Source organism: Narcine bancroftii, chromosome 1 (assembly GCF_036971445.1).
Source record: "Narcine bancroftii isolate sNarBan1 chromosome 1, sNarBan1.hap1, whole genome shotgun sequence".
NCBI classification, from domain to species: Eukaryota; Metazoa; Chordata; class Chondrichthyes; order Torpediniformes; family Narcinidae; genus Narcine; species Narcine bancroftii.
Genome location: NC_091469.1, coordinates 358,847,016 through 358,860,536, shown reverse-complemented (window position 1 = coordinate 358,860,536; position 13,521 = coordinate 358,847,016). Strand labels below are relative to the sequence as shown.

The window sequence follows — 13,521 nt, the reverse complement described above, 5'->3', positions numbered from 1 at the left end:
AGAAGCCAAACTTCAAATAGGAGCTGGTGTACAAAAAAAAATTATTCATATTGAAGAGAATGTCTTTGGCACAGCAAACATTTCTAAATTCTGCTATAAGACACAAAGAACAGGAGTGTCAAGTCAATTAAGGACAAATTAAGAGGTTGAGAAACTGAAGGTGAAAAAAGGTGAAGATTATACAAGGTCAAGGTGGAGTAGTTGAATGGTTTGGAAGAGTATTCTGGGCGAGAGAGATGTGAAAATCTGGGAGTACTGGGAGAATAGGAATAATAAATAGGGGAAGGGGTTAGAGGGATATTCTCAGCAATAATAGCATGAGGCTATTATCATCATTTATATACAATGGTGAAAATTGTAACTTTAACCCATTCTGGGGTAAACATACATGACAGCTTTTGGAGATGCAATTTGAGATGAAACAGGCTGTGTGTGATTCATGCTGATGATATTTTATCAGAACTTTAACTCTTTTTCTCTCTCCATAGATCCTGTCAGACTTGCTGAGTATGTTTGATAATTTCCATCTTATCTCAGATTCCTGGCATCTGCAGCATGTGGCTTTTGAACTTCTGATTGGTTTTATTCACCCTAGAATTGTGGCAAGAGAAAGGGTTGATGGATGAAGACATTGAGACAAGTTGTGAGAAGTTACCTCTACTTGTATAATAGTGAGAAAGTGATCCAATATAACAAAATATTTTTTGTTCCTGATGAAGAGAGCTTCAGGAAAGATTTTATGGCTGCTCCAAAAGTAAAGGTACTGACATGAAATCAAACAGTTGCTTTCAGCTGCAATTGATTATACATGGAATATAATGCAATGAAACAGGCCATTTGGTCCAACATGTTCATGCCAACATTTTACCATCTTTCCTCACCTCATTTATTGCCTTAGACTTTTTGCTTGCTACCTCTGACTCCTCCATTGCCCATCGGATACCTCTTAAATATATCTATGCTAATCATTCAATCACATTCATTTGAATTGAGTTCTAAATACTCATCTCATTGTGTGGAAAAGTTTCCTCTAAATTCTCCACTGAATTTTATGGTTATAATCACAGAAAGATATTATGTGTCAGTGGAAATTTGCTCTGACCTCATCTCTATCAAGCCTTCCATAATTTTGAAGGCCTCTGATAGGCATCAGACTTTATTTTTCCTGAAGAGAACAGACATCCAATCTCTTCTTCAACCACAAAGCTGCATCCGTGAAAGGCAACAGATGGCCTATATTTTGAGACAAGTGTTTTCATCAGGAAAGCCTTCCATAGATGCTGTCTAATCTGCTATTCCTCCATTACTTGTATTGCTCCAGATTTCCAGTATCTGCAATCTCTCTTGTTTACCCCAATCCCTTCCTGATGTGCATGCCCTCAGGTTTCTGAAATTACCCTTATGGATCGCTCAACACCCTCTCCAGCCCCTCAATATCTTTTAGCATGGTGAGACTGACCATAAGCAGTACTCAAAATGTTGCGTAAATTAACATTTAACAGAATTATTGTAACCTCCCCAAATATTAATTCCAGAGAGGAAAATGAAAAGTGTGCCTGGTTTGCTTTTTTTAAAAAAAACAGCATTATGAACCGATGGAACTCCTAGCAAGTGGTGAAAAATCCAGTGACACTAAAGTCTTCCCAACAACAGGTGACCTCCATTTCTACCAAAATATGCAACTTCACATTGGTCTGTATTAAACTTTATTTGCTAAAATGTCGTCTAAAATTGTCCTCTGATCCTCCTCACTGTCACCTCTTCCCTACAATTTGTTGATAAGTGATTGATGATGTACAGCCATCACAGTTATAGTGAGAAAGTGATTCAGGACATTAATCACAGCCTTTCAATACTGTTGCAAATGCATATTATTTGGATTAAGCAAAAATCTGACAGGCAATAACACATTCTGTAAATGTATGAGAAAATGTTAAAATTAGGCGCAGCTGGGTAAAGGATCATGGATCCAATTCTGTAAGAATGTTATTGTATGATGGGTAATGAAAGAATATGTCAAAGAAAGGAGAGAGTATTACAAATGAAATCAGGGCTATGAAGAGCCATGGGACCCTTTTAATTGTTGTTGAGTCAAAAGTTGCAAAGTACAGGTGGACAAGATGAGAAATCATATTAACAGTTTCAGAGTTCAAAGGGGGAAAGAAACTGGGTGAAGCAAATCGACTGATGCCTCCAGTTGTGGTGGAGGAAAAAATCCCTATGACAATTCACATGGGAGTGAAAGAAAGATGGGAGGGGTTTCAGGAAGCAGCTACTTGTACTGAAAATAGGAGTACATTTTGCTCTCCTGGAGACTACGTTAAAGTTCAGTATGAAATACGAGAAATACTTCATCAATTGAGATTCAAGGCTGAATGCTCAGAGGTTATTCACAAGATAAGGGCTCTGTTCAAGATGCAAATAGGATTACAAATGGTCAGAAATCAAGGCAATAACCTCTTGGTTTTGTGTCTTTGATCACAGGTACTGGCAGGTTTCCCTGAAGTCATGTTTAAATTGTCCACTAATTGTTGGATTTGTTGAATTCTAGAAATTTCAGTAAAAGTTCTGAATGCCCTAAATGAAATGGATCTGTCGCCATATCTTCAAAGCCCAGAGATAAACGACTACTGGTCTACTCACGCAGTTGTTCGCCAGAAAAGGAGCTGTAATTATTTTGCAGATTTTTTTCCCCCCAGAGGTCCACTGGTTTTGGATAGCCTTCTGTGCCTTTTGTCTTGTGTGCATTATTTTACTTTCAAGCAAGAAATAATCAATTCCAGGCTGTTAGTTACAATCTGGCATTTTGACCATTGGAAGTGACTGAAGGAAGCAACACATGAATCATTCTGGCACTCACTGCATTTTAGAATCAAACTGGATATTCACAGGCATCCCTTGTGGACATATCTGCCTATCTCTGAAGTTGCTAAGTTTTAGAATAAAGTCTAAAAGCAAAATAAATTGTTTTGAATTTAAGCTTCAAATTGGTATTTGCCTATTTTGCAGTCCAAAGTCACCAGAGGACTCTTTGAATTATATACTTTGAAGTATAATTCACGACAGCGCTACGGTTAGCTGGGAGCTACACAATTTTAATTATTTATCTGCTGAAACACATCCTGTTGAGGCACCTTGCCTCTTTGCACCAGTTTTCTGATATTTATGAGGTTAGAGCTTTATCCCTTGCTCCCAACCAAAAAAAAACCATCAGTGGAGCACTGGATTGCTCTGATTGGGGGATGTGGGAAATCTGTGACAGCACAATTGCCCCTGATGACTGCACCTGCAAAAGGAGCATCCAGCTGCAGCTCCTGACAAAACGAGTTAGGGAACTGGAGCTGGATGAACTTCGGATCATTCGGGAGGCAGAGAGGGTGATTGAGAGGGGTTTCAGGGAGATAGTCATCCCAAAAGTCAGGAGACAAATAGCTAAGTGACTGTTAGGAGAGGGAAGAGGAATAGACAGAGAGAGCAAAGCACTCCTGTATCCATTCTGGATATTGTTGATGGGGACGACCAATCAGGGAAAAGTTGTAGTGGTCACATCTCTGGCACTGAGACTGGACCCTCAGAAAGGAAGAAGGGAAAAGAGGAGAGCAGTAGTGATAGGGGATTCAATAGTTAGGGGTCAGATAAAAGGTTCTGTGGGAGAGATAGAGAATCCCAGATGGTCTGGTGCCTCCCTGGTGCCAGAATCTGCGATATCTCAGATCGAGTTCTCCGTATTCTCCGTGAGGGACAGTGAGAAGACAGATGTCATAGTCCATGTAGGAACCGATGAAGTGGGTAGGAAGGATGAAAAGGTCCTGCAAAGAGAGTTTAGGGAGTGAGGAGCAAAGTTGAAGGACAGGACCTCCAGGGTTGCGAACTCAGGAGTGCTACCCGGGCCACATGCTAGTGAGGCTAGAAATAGGAAGTTAGTACAGTTAAATACGTGGCTAAAGAGATGGTGTGACAGAGAGGGTTTCATGTTTCGGACAATTGACATATTGACTGGAACTCTCATACTGTAAAAGCACTGGATGGCTTAGAGTTTGTGAAATGTGTTCAGGAAAGTTTTCTCAATCAATATATAGACATACCAACAAGAGAGGATGCAATACTGGATCTCCTGTTAGAGAACCAGGTAAGTCAGGTGTCTGAAATATGTGTAGGTGAACATTTTGGGTCCAGAGACTATAATGCCATTTGTTTCAAGTTAATTATGGGTAAGGAAAGGCATGGTCCTCGAGTTGAGATTCTAAAATGGAGAAAGGCCAATTTTTGTGGAAATGAGAAATGATCAAGGAAGAGCAGATTGGATAAGTTGTTTTCTGGCATGGATGTTTCAGTAAGTGGAAGACCTTCAAAGGTAAAATTTTGAAAGTGTAGAGTTTACATGTTCCTGTCAGGATTAAAGGCAAAGTTAAGAGGCATATGGAACCTTGGATTTCAAGGGATATTGGACATCTGGTTAAGAAGAAGAGGTGTACAGCAGGTAAAGGCAACAAGGAGTAAATGAGATACTAATAACTAGAAGAATGTAGAAAATGTAAGAAAATACTTAAGAAGGAAATCAGGAAGATAAAAAGACACAAGGTTGCTTTGGCAGATAATGTGACGATAAACCCAAGGGTTTCTACAAGTATGTAATAGGATAATATGGGACAAAATTAGTCCCCTGGAGGATCAGAGTGGTTGTTTACTTGTGGAGCCTTACGAGATGGGGAAGATTTTGGACAGTTATTTTTTGCAGGAGTAATTACTCAGGAAACTGGCATAGTGTATAAGGAAGGAAGGAAGGGAAACAAGCAGTAGTGGAATGGAACATGTAGAGATTAAAGAGGAGGAGGTGCTTGCTGCCTTACTATGAATAAAGGTAGATAAATCTGCCACGCCTGATATGATATTCCCTTGGACCTTGAGGGAGACTAGTGTAGAAATTGCAGGGGCCCTGGCAGAAATATTCAAAATGTCCTTAGCCACGGGTGTGGCGCCGGAGGAGGTTTTTCCATTTTTAAAAAAGGCTCCAAAGTAAACCAGGAAATTACAGGCCTGACATCAGTCGTAGGTAAATTATTGAAGGATGTTCTGAGAGATTGGATGTACAAGTATTTGGACAGCCAAGGGCTGATTAAGGATGGTCAGCATGGATTTGTGCATGGTAGGTCGTGTTTAACAAATCTTACAGTTTTTCAAGGAAGTTTCCAAGAAAGTAGATGAAGGAAAGGCTGTAGATATTGTCTACGTGGATTTTAGTAAGGCATTTGACAAGGTCACACAGGAGAGGTTAGTTCAGAAGGTTCAGACACCAGATATCCATGGAGAGGTTGTAAACTGGATTTGAAATTGGCTGAATGGGAGAAGACAGAGTGATAATGGATGGTTGCTTCTCAGACTGGAGACCTGTGACTAATGGTGTGCCTCAGGGATCAGTGCTGGTACCATTGTTGTTTGTTATCTATACCAATGATCTGGATGATAATGTGGTAAATTAGATCAGCAAGTTTGGTGATGACACTACTATTGGAAGCATTGTGAACAGCGAGGACTGCTTTCAAAGCTTGCAGAGGGATCTTGAAAAATGAGGCAGAGAATGGCAGATAAAATTTAATGCAAACAAGTGTAAGGTGTTGCATTTTGGATGGACAAAACAAGGAAGGACATACACAATAAATGCTAGGGCACTGAGGAGTGCAGAGGAACAAAAGGATCTGGGAGCACAGATACATAACTCCCTCAAAATGGCGTCACAGCTAGACAGGGATGTGAAGAGAGCTTTTGGCATATTGGCCTTCATAAATCAAAGTACTGAGTACAGGAGTTGGGATGTTATGGTGAGGTTGTATCAGACATTGGTGAGGCCAAATTTGGAGTATTGTGTGCAGTTCTGGTTGCCAAACTACAGGAAGGATATCAGTAAAATTGAAAGAGTGCAAAGAAGATTTACTAGGATGTTGCCAGCTCTTCAGGAGTTGAGTTACAGGGAAAAGTTAAACAGGTTAGGTCTTTATTCCTTGGAGTGTAGAAGAATGAGGGGAAATTTGATGGAGGTTTACAAAATTATGAGGAGTAAATGTGAAACAGGCTCGTTCCACTTAGATTAGGAAAGATAAATACAAGAGGACATGACTAGGGTGAAAGGGGAAAAGTTTAGGGGGAACTTCTTCACTCAGAGAGTGGTGGGATTGTGAAACGAGCTGCTATCTGACGTGGTAAATGCAGGCTCCTGAGATTATCAAGACTGTGGTGCTTACTAAGACTTACTGACCATGTGGGCTTCAACTGAATTACTTTGTTTTGTGTTCTAACCATGCAAGTCAACCTATACATGGCACAAAAGATAGTACAAGAATAGAACCAAAAGTGCAGGGTACTGTGTCACATGAAACAACAAGTTCAGGGTACAATGTTAAGGAGACAAATAGTTAAACAGATCAAGGTATTAGCTTTTACTTTTGGAAGGTTCATTCATGAGCCTGTTAACAGGAAGAAGGGAACTGTTCTTGAATTGGAAGGTGCACGTCTTCTGCCCAAAGGGTCAGGGAGAAGAGAATGTGAGCAGGGTGGGCTGCGTCCTTTAATATGGAGGGTGTTTTCCCTTAGGCAGCAGGAGATAAAGTTAGAGCAGGGCTGTGAATGAAAGGCGGAGAGGTTAAAGCTGCTTTTTAAGCAGTAGGAATGGTCATTTAAATTTCTCCATTGGTCAATTGGCTGTAGCTAATACAAGGAATGTAAGGTGAAGCAGAGAGGCTCAATATAGGAGTGGGACTTTGATTCAAGAAACTTTGGTGAACAGAATCAGAGTGGAGGTGAAAGAGTTGAGGCAAAGTAAAGACGTATTTTCTTCTAACTCTTTCCTCTTTAATAGACTGTAGGAAGGGCAGCCAGGGCAGGGACATGATCCTCTTGCAGTTAGAGAACCCAACAGTATCCATGATGTCTTCATCTACGAGAAATGCATCCAACTGCATTCCTCAGAGAACTTGTTAGGGATTTGGAGCTGGATGAACACCAGGTTTGTCAGGATGGTGAGGGGGTGATACACAGGAGTTACAGGGACTCAATCACACCTCCGAAGCAAGAAGGTGGTATCTGGGTGACAGTCAGGTGAGGGAAAGGGAACAGACAGGCAGAGCAGGATACCCCAATGCATCCCCCTCAGCAACAAGTATGTCCCTTTGGAGACTTCTGATGGGGTTGACCTATCTGGGCCAGGCAACAGACAGACCAATAGCACCATGGTGGGCTCTGAGCCTCAGAAGGCAAGGTTGAAGTCAAGTAGAGCAATAGTCATAGGGGACTTCATAGTCAGGGGAACAGATTGGAGATTCTATGGGGGGGTGGGGGGGAGAAAGATAGTCTGTTGCTTCCCAGATGCTCAGGTCCAGGATGTCTCTGAGCAGGAACCATTAGGGTATAATAATCACAATATGATTGAGTTCAATTTGAAATTTAACAAGGACTGTGCTGTATATGATTATATGGTTATATAAACAAAAGTCACATATTGTTGGTATTCAGTGAAGTGCACGGAATTACAGATGCATGAGAGAGGAATCAGCCGAAGTAGAATGGATGGGGCACAAGAAGGGAAAGCAGGAGAGCAGCAAAAGATGGAGTTTATGCAGGAAATGAGGAAGGTGCAGGATAAAGACAGACCATAAAGAGGAAATATTCAAATGGAAATACTTCACAACTACAGCTGACAAGGGACATCAAAGCCAACACAAAAGCAAAACAGAAGGCATACAAGAAGCAAAAGGTTTGTGGGAAGATAGAGGATTGGAAAGTTTTTAAAAACTTGTAGAAGGTAACTAAAAAGCTAATAAGGAGGAAAAAGATGAAGTACGAAAGTAGGCTAGCAAATAATATTAAAGAGGATACAAAAAACAAGTATATAAAGAGTAAAAGAGAGGTAAGAGTAGATAGAGGACCTCAATAAGAAATAATAATGGGAGACAAGGAGATGGCTGAGTGTTTTGACATTAGCAGTGTTCCAGATGTCAAAGAGTATCTGGGAAGAGAAGTGAGTCCAAATTACTAATTCAAGGGAGAAGTAGCTCAGAAAGCGTGGTTTGGTCTCCTGGACTAGATGGATTGCACCCTCAGGTTCTGAAAGAAGGAGTGGGAGAGATTGTCGAGGCAATGATCTTTTAGGAATCAATAGATTCTGGTGTGGTCCTAGAGGACTGGAAAAATCGCAAATGTCACACCACTATTCAAGGAAGGGTGGAGGCACAGAAAAGAAATTAGAGACCAGTAAGCCTGACATCAATGGTTGGGAAAATGTTCAAATTGATTATCAAAGATGAGGCTATAGAGTACTTGGAGACACATAACAAGATAAGCCAAAGCCAGCATAGTATCCTGTAAGGAAAATCTTGCTTGACAAACCTATTTGAATTATTTGAAGAAGTGACAAGCAGACTAGATAAAGGAGATGCAATGGCTATTGTGTAGTTGGATTTTCAGAAGCCCTTTGACAAGGCGCAACACATGAGGCTGCTTAACAATAAAGAGCTCATGGAAAGACAGAAAACATACAAACATGGGTAGAGCATTGGCTAATTGGCCGGAAGCAAAGAGATGGAATACAGAGACCATATTCTGGTTGACTGCCAGTTGCTAGCAATATTCCAAAGGCTTGGATTTGGGGCCGCTTCTTTTTATACTGTCTATTAATGATTTGGATAATGGAATGAATGGCTTTGTGACCAAATTTGCAGATGTTACAAAAGTAGGTGGAAAACCAGGTAGTGTAGAGGAAACACAAAGGCTGCAGAAGGACTTGGTCATATTAGGAGAATGGGCAGAGAGTGGCAAATGAAATACAAGGTCAGAAAATGCATGGCCATGCATTTTGGTAGAATAAATAAACAAACAGACTATTTTTTAAATGGGGATAAAATTGAAAATACCCTGATGCAAAGAAAGCCTGAAGGTAAACTTGCATGTTGTAAAAGGCAAATGCAATGCTGGCCTTCTTTCCAAGAGGAGTAGAATACAAGTGCAAGGATGTGATGTTGAGGGTTTATAAGGCACTGGTGAGATCTCACTTGGAGTATTGTGAGCAGATTTGGGCTCCTCATTTAAGAAAGGATATACTAACGTTGAAGAGGGTTCAAGAGGATAATTCTGGGAATGAAAGGGCTATCACATGAAGAGCATTTGGCCTGTATTCAAACTGTTGGAACTCAGAATGAGGATTGATCTCATTTAAACATCTGAATGTTGAAAGGCATGGACAGTGCAGATATAGGACAGTTGTTTCCCATAGTGGGAGAGTCTAGAGATCACAAATTCAGGATTGAAGAGCACCCACTTAGGACAGAGATATAGAGGAATTTCTTCAGCCAGAGGGTGGTAAATCTGTGGAATATATTGCCAAAGGAGTTGTGGAGACCCGGTAATTGGGTGTATTTAAAGCAGAGATTGATAGGTTCTTGATTAGCCAGAGAATAAAAAGTTATGGGGAGAAGGCCAGGCAATGGGGCTAAGTGGGAAAATGGATCAGCTCACGATTGAATGGCAGGGCAGACTCCATGGGCTGAAATAGCCTATTTCTGCTCTATGTCTTACAGTCGGTGGAGTGGAAATTGGTTGGCATGAAGGTATGATCTATAGTCACAACTCCCTAGTTTCTTGCAGGCTTGAGCAGAACAGTAATGTATACAGATGGCACTTTTGATGGGGCATTGATAAAATTTGGTAAGGGATACTGGAGAACTGCTGAATTTCCTCTGGCTTTGGAGAAAGTAGTAGCTTTTATGTAATTTGGTTATTTTTCTCACCTGATGGGGAAATGCTTTCCCATAATAATATGGAACAAATGCTTGCAGCAGTTCAAGACTCCGAATTGTTAAAGCATATTTTCAATAAATGTCCATCAGTGTTTAAAACAAAAAAAGCTGGGACCAAAAGAAAAATTAATGGAACAACTTTTGAATTAAAAAAGAATCAAGTATAAATTTGGCTCTTTTATTGATTTGGCCCAGCTAATCTTGAACATTTATTTCCAACAGATGGCCGAAATGCAAAAATGAAATGTCACCAATCATAACAATCCCAAATTTAACTCCTGATCCACAGAGAATTAGTTGATCTGAGCCAAGGTTGTTGCTATTGGCTACAATTCATCACAATATCTCTGGGTGAGATTGGTGAGAAATGAATAGCCTACATTAGCTTCTTGATTATTATTCAGTGACCCCCCCCTTGCTGAGATCATCAGAGGAGGGGAGGGGGAGATCATACATTCTGTGATATCAATTAGCCTGTGAACACTCAAGGCCCTCATAACTTAGCTCAAGAAACAAGGCAATATCTTTGAGACAAATAAGACCGTCAACTGTTGAACTACTTTACTCTTTCAAGGGAGAGGAAACAGTTTGACCACTTTAACACTCCACATTAGTTGACATAGTTCAAATTCACAGAAAATTAACAAAAGCATAAATTTAACATCTCTTGTATGTTAGAAAAACATACAAAATGAAAATTAAAAAAAAAACAATGCATCAGAGGTCTGTATAATGCTAATGCACGATCATGAATGTGTGTGTGCAATGTTGAGATGACTGAGCACACTTTTCACTGAAGGTAATCCTCTTGCAACTTACCAAGACTCAAAAGAAATAAAATGTTCTCTTTTTTTATGCACAAATTATTCAATCCTTGGTTAAGGCATCATGTAGAAAACAGCACTAACTAATTTTAAAATGGTCTCCATGCCTGAGCGTTATGATTTGAAGTGATCATATTTTATGTGTTCCCCAAAACTTCTGTTGTTAAGTGACAAAGCCAAGTCTGTTCTGTGTATTTCACATTCCAGCTCTCTGCAGGGTAATTTAACACGGCTGCTTATACAAAAACTGAACTCTGTTCATCGTCATATCGCCTCATTTCACATATTTCCATATATTCTCAGACAGAATGGCAGGAATTTCATAACCATTAGCAGTTTTCAAAATCCAAAGTATTTGGTTACACAAAACAGAGCACGTATCAATGACAGCAAGGATCTCAAGACAAGATTCAAGGCCAAAATCACTTGTACTTTTCAGGAGGTTTAACTTGGGTATTATGCAGCCACTCTTAGAATGAAAACATGGATTTTGATCAGCCTTCATCAGCTCAAATACTCATTACTTTAACAGATTTACAGAACATAACAGAGCAACACATTTGTTTGTAAACAGAAAATATATTTGGAAGTAGTTTCCAGAATTCATGCATTTACATCTTTATCCTTTCGATTTCACCACCTGGATCAAAGACCATAAGAAAAAGGAGCAGAATTAGGCCATTTGGCCCATTGGGTTTGCTCTGCTATACACTATTTTTTGTAAAAGATGATAGATAATGAAAAATTCCTTACAACCAACCAGAGCTGAATAATTCCTCGACAACACAAAAATAACTTCCATTTTCGATAGATAAAATATCCCCAGGTTGTTCATTGATTGTTACTTTAAAATGTGGAAGTAGAAATTAGAGCAAATGAAACACAAACATTGTCTGAGAAGACTCCAAGCATTAAAACAAATGGGTTTAAGCTACTCAGTGGAAAGAAACTCACACCATTACTTATTATATTTAGTCATTATTACCTGCTTTTGCACCCAATATTTTTTTTTAAAGTAGGTAAGTGTGTAGTTTATATATAGATACACATTAGATCTTTCACTACTACTTTACGAGTCAATTGAGGCTTAAAGTTCAAACATTCCTCACAGAAAAAAATGCAGTTATTGGCATCTTTGTTACAATGATGCAAAACATCATTATCTCCAAAGTTTCTTTCAACTGAGATACATTTCAGTAAGGTAGCATCCACATCTGGTTTTATTTTTCACTTTGAATATACCTGAACAGCATCTCAACAGCACAATTTCTTGATTAAAATACACTATACCATTAAAGAAGCCCTTGGTATTTTGCACAAGTGAGTGCCTGCACCTACTTTTCACATGATACATTTAAAATCTTGCTGCAATATCACAAGTTTCAACATCAAAAATGTACTTTGTAATGTACCCATACATCATCTCTGAAGTTCAGCAACTGAATACCACAGATTCATTTGCTGGAAAGCTCATTCCGGTTAAAATCTTGCTGTCAGGACACAAGAATGTTGCTTTTGACTGCTTTTTTGGTTGACTTACCAACAAAGGCTGCAATCCCAAGGAGCCCATTTTCCACATGCCACACAATCCTATACTGATAAAATGCAGTACATAATTGAAAAGTAAATCAGGATCCTCTGCACAGTTTGAGCTTCAAAAATTAAATTTAATTTCCTCTTGGTATACAATCACTGACATGCAGTAATCCAAGAACAGTGGGATAAATTAGGCTTTATAATGATTCCAACAGTACAGACTTTCCTTTTAGTTTTTATGAAGGAGATGCCCTACCATGACCTTCTCTTATATGAACTGCAAAGAAGGTTCAATCAAGGGAAGGCTGAAAGAGTTCTTTATGATGGGGAAAGTATTAGTAAACCACCTCCTGTCAAAGTAAAATTTACAGTAATTAAGCTCACAGAAAATTCTTTAAGTATAGATGTGACTTGGCCAGCTGGCTTTCAGTTTTTAGATAAAAGAAGCTCTTCAAACAGACTACACAAAATATTTATACTTTAAAAAGATAATATCAGATGTGAAAAATAATTGGTTTGTGTCCTTTCACTTCAGAAAATTAGATCAGAAGATGTGAAATACTGATAGTTTTATAGTTTTGCTTGAATTAAAAGTCCTTGGCAAATGCATCACTGAAGTGAAGCAATATCCATTGCAAAGAAAAAGTTCTCAGAGTAGAAATTGTTGGGTGAAAACCTTTCTATCAAGTCCAACTTCAATCAACCAAGTATCCCGTACTCTCATCTCTTACAAGATGAAAACATTGATACAGGGGCAACATAGTGGTGTAGTAGACTAGGGCTCTTCAGAATGATTAAACAGAAAGGTTTGCAGACATTGTGATTGTTGTAAAAACACACTGAAATGCAAAAGGAACTCTCATTCTTTCAGCATCTATAGGAGACAAAGAAATGTTGCTAACATTTCAAGGCTGAGCCCTTCTTCAAGGAATAAGCAAAAAAAAACAGGAAATTTCAGAATACAGACAGTGCTGACTGGGGGAGGAATCCAGACCAACAAAAGGTATTAATTGGATATGATAAGGAGACAGGTGAAAACTAATTAAGGCTGTGCAAAAGGAGACAGGGAAAAGAGAGAGAGAGACGACAGGAAGGCAAGAGGGACTAACTGGATGGCATTAATATCAACTTTTCTGGCTTTTGTTAAACCCGCCACCCTTCTTCACCCAGCTCTGTCTCTCTCTCTTTTCCCTGCCTCCTTTTCCACAGACATAATCAATTCTCACCTCTTCCTTTATCATATCCAATTAACATTTTTTGTTGGTCTGGACTCCTCCCTCAGCCAGCACTGTCTGTATTCTGAGATTTCCTGGTTTTTTTTGCTCATTTTACTTATTCCTTGAAGAAGGGCTCAGGCCCAAAACATCATCAATATA

At 39.4% G+C, this 13,521-nt stretch overlaps 1 protein-coding gene across 10 annotated transcripts in view; it reads right to left on the bottom strand.

Annotated features, from left to right (window-relative positions):
• Window positions 1-13,521, bottom strand: part of LOC138750166 (tensin-3-like) — a 480,425-nt gene that overhangs the window by 299,222 nt on the left and 167,682 nt on the right. The window lies entirely within an intron of this gene.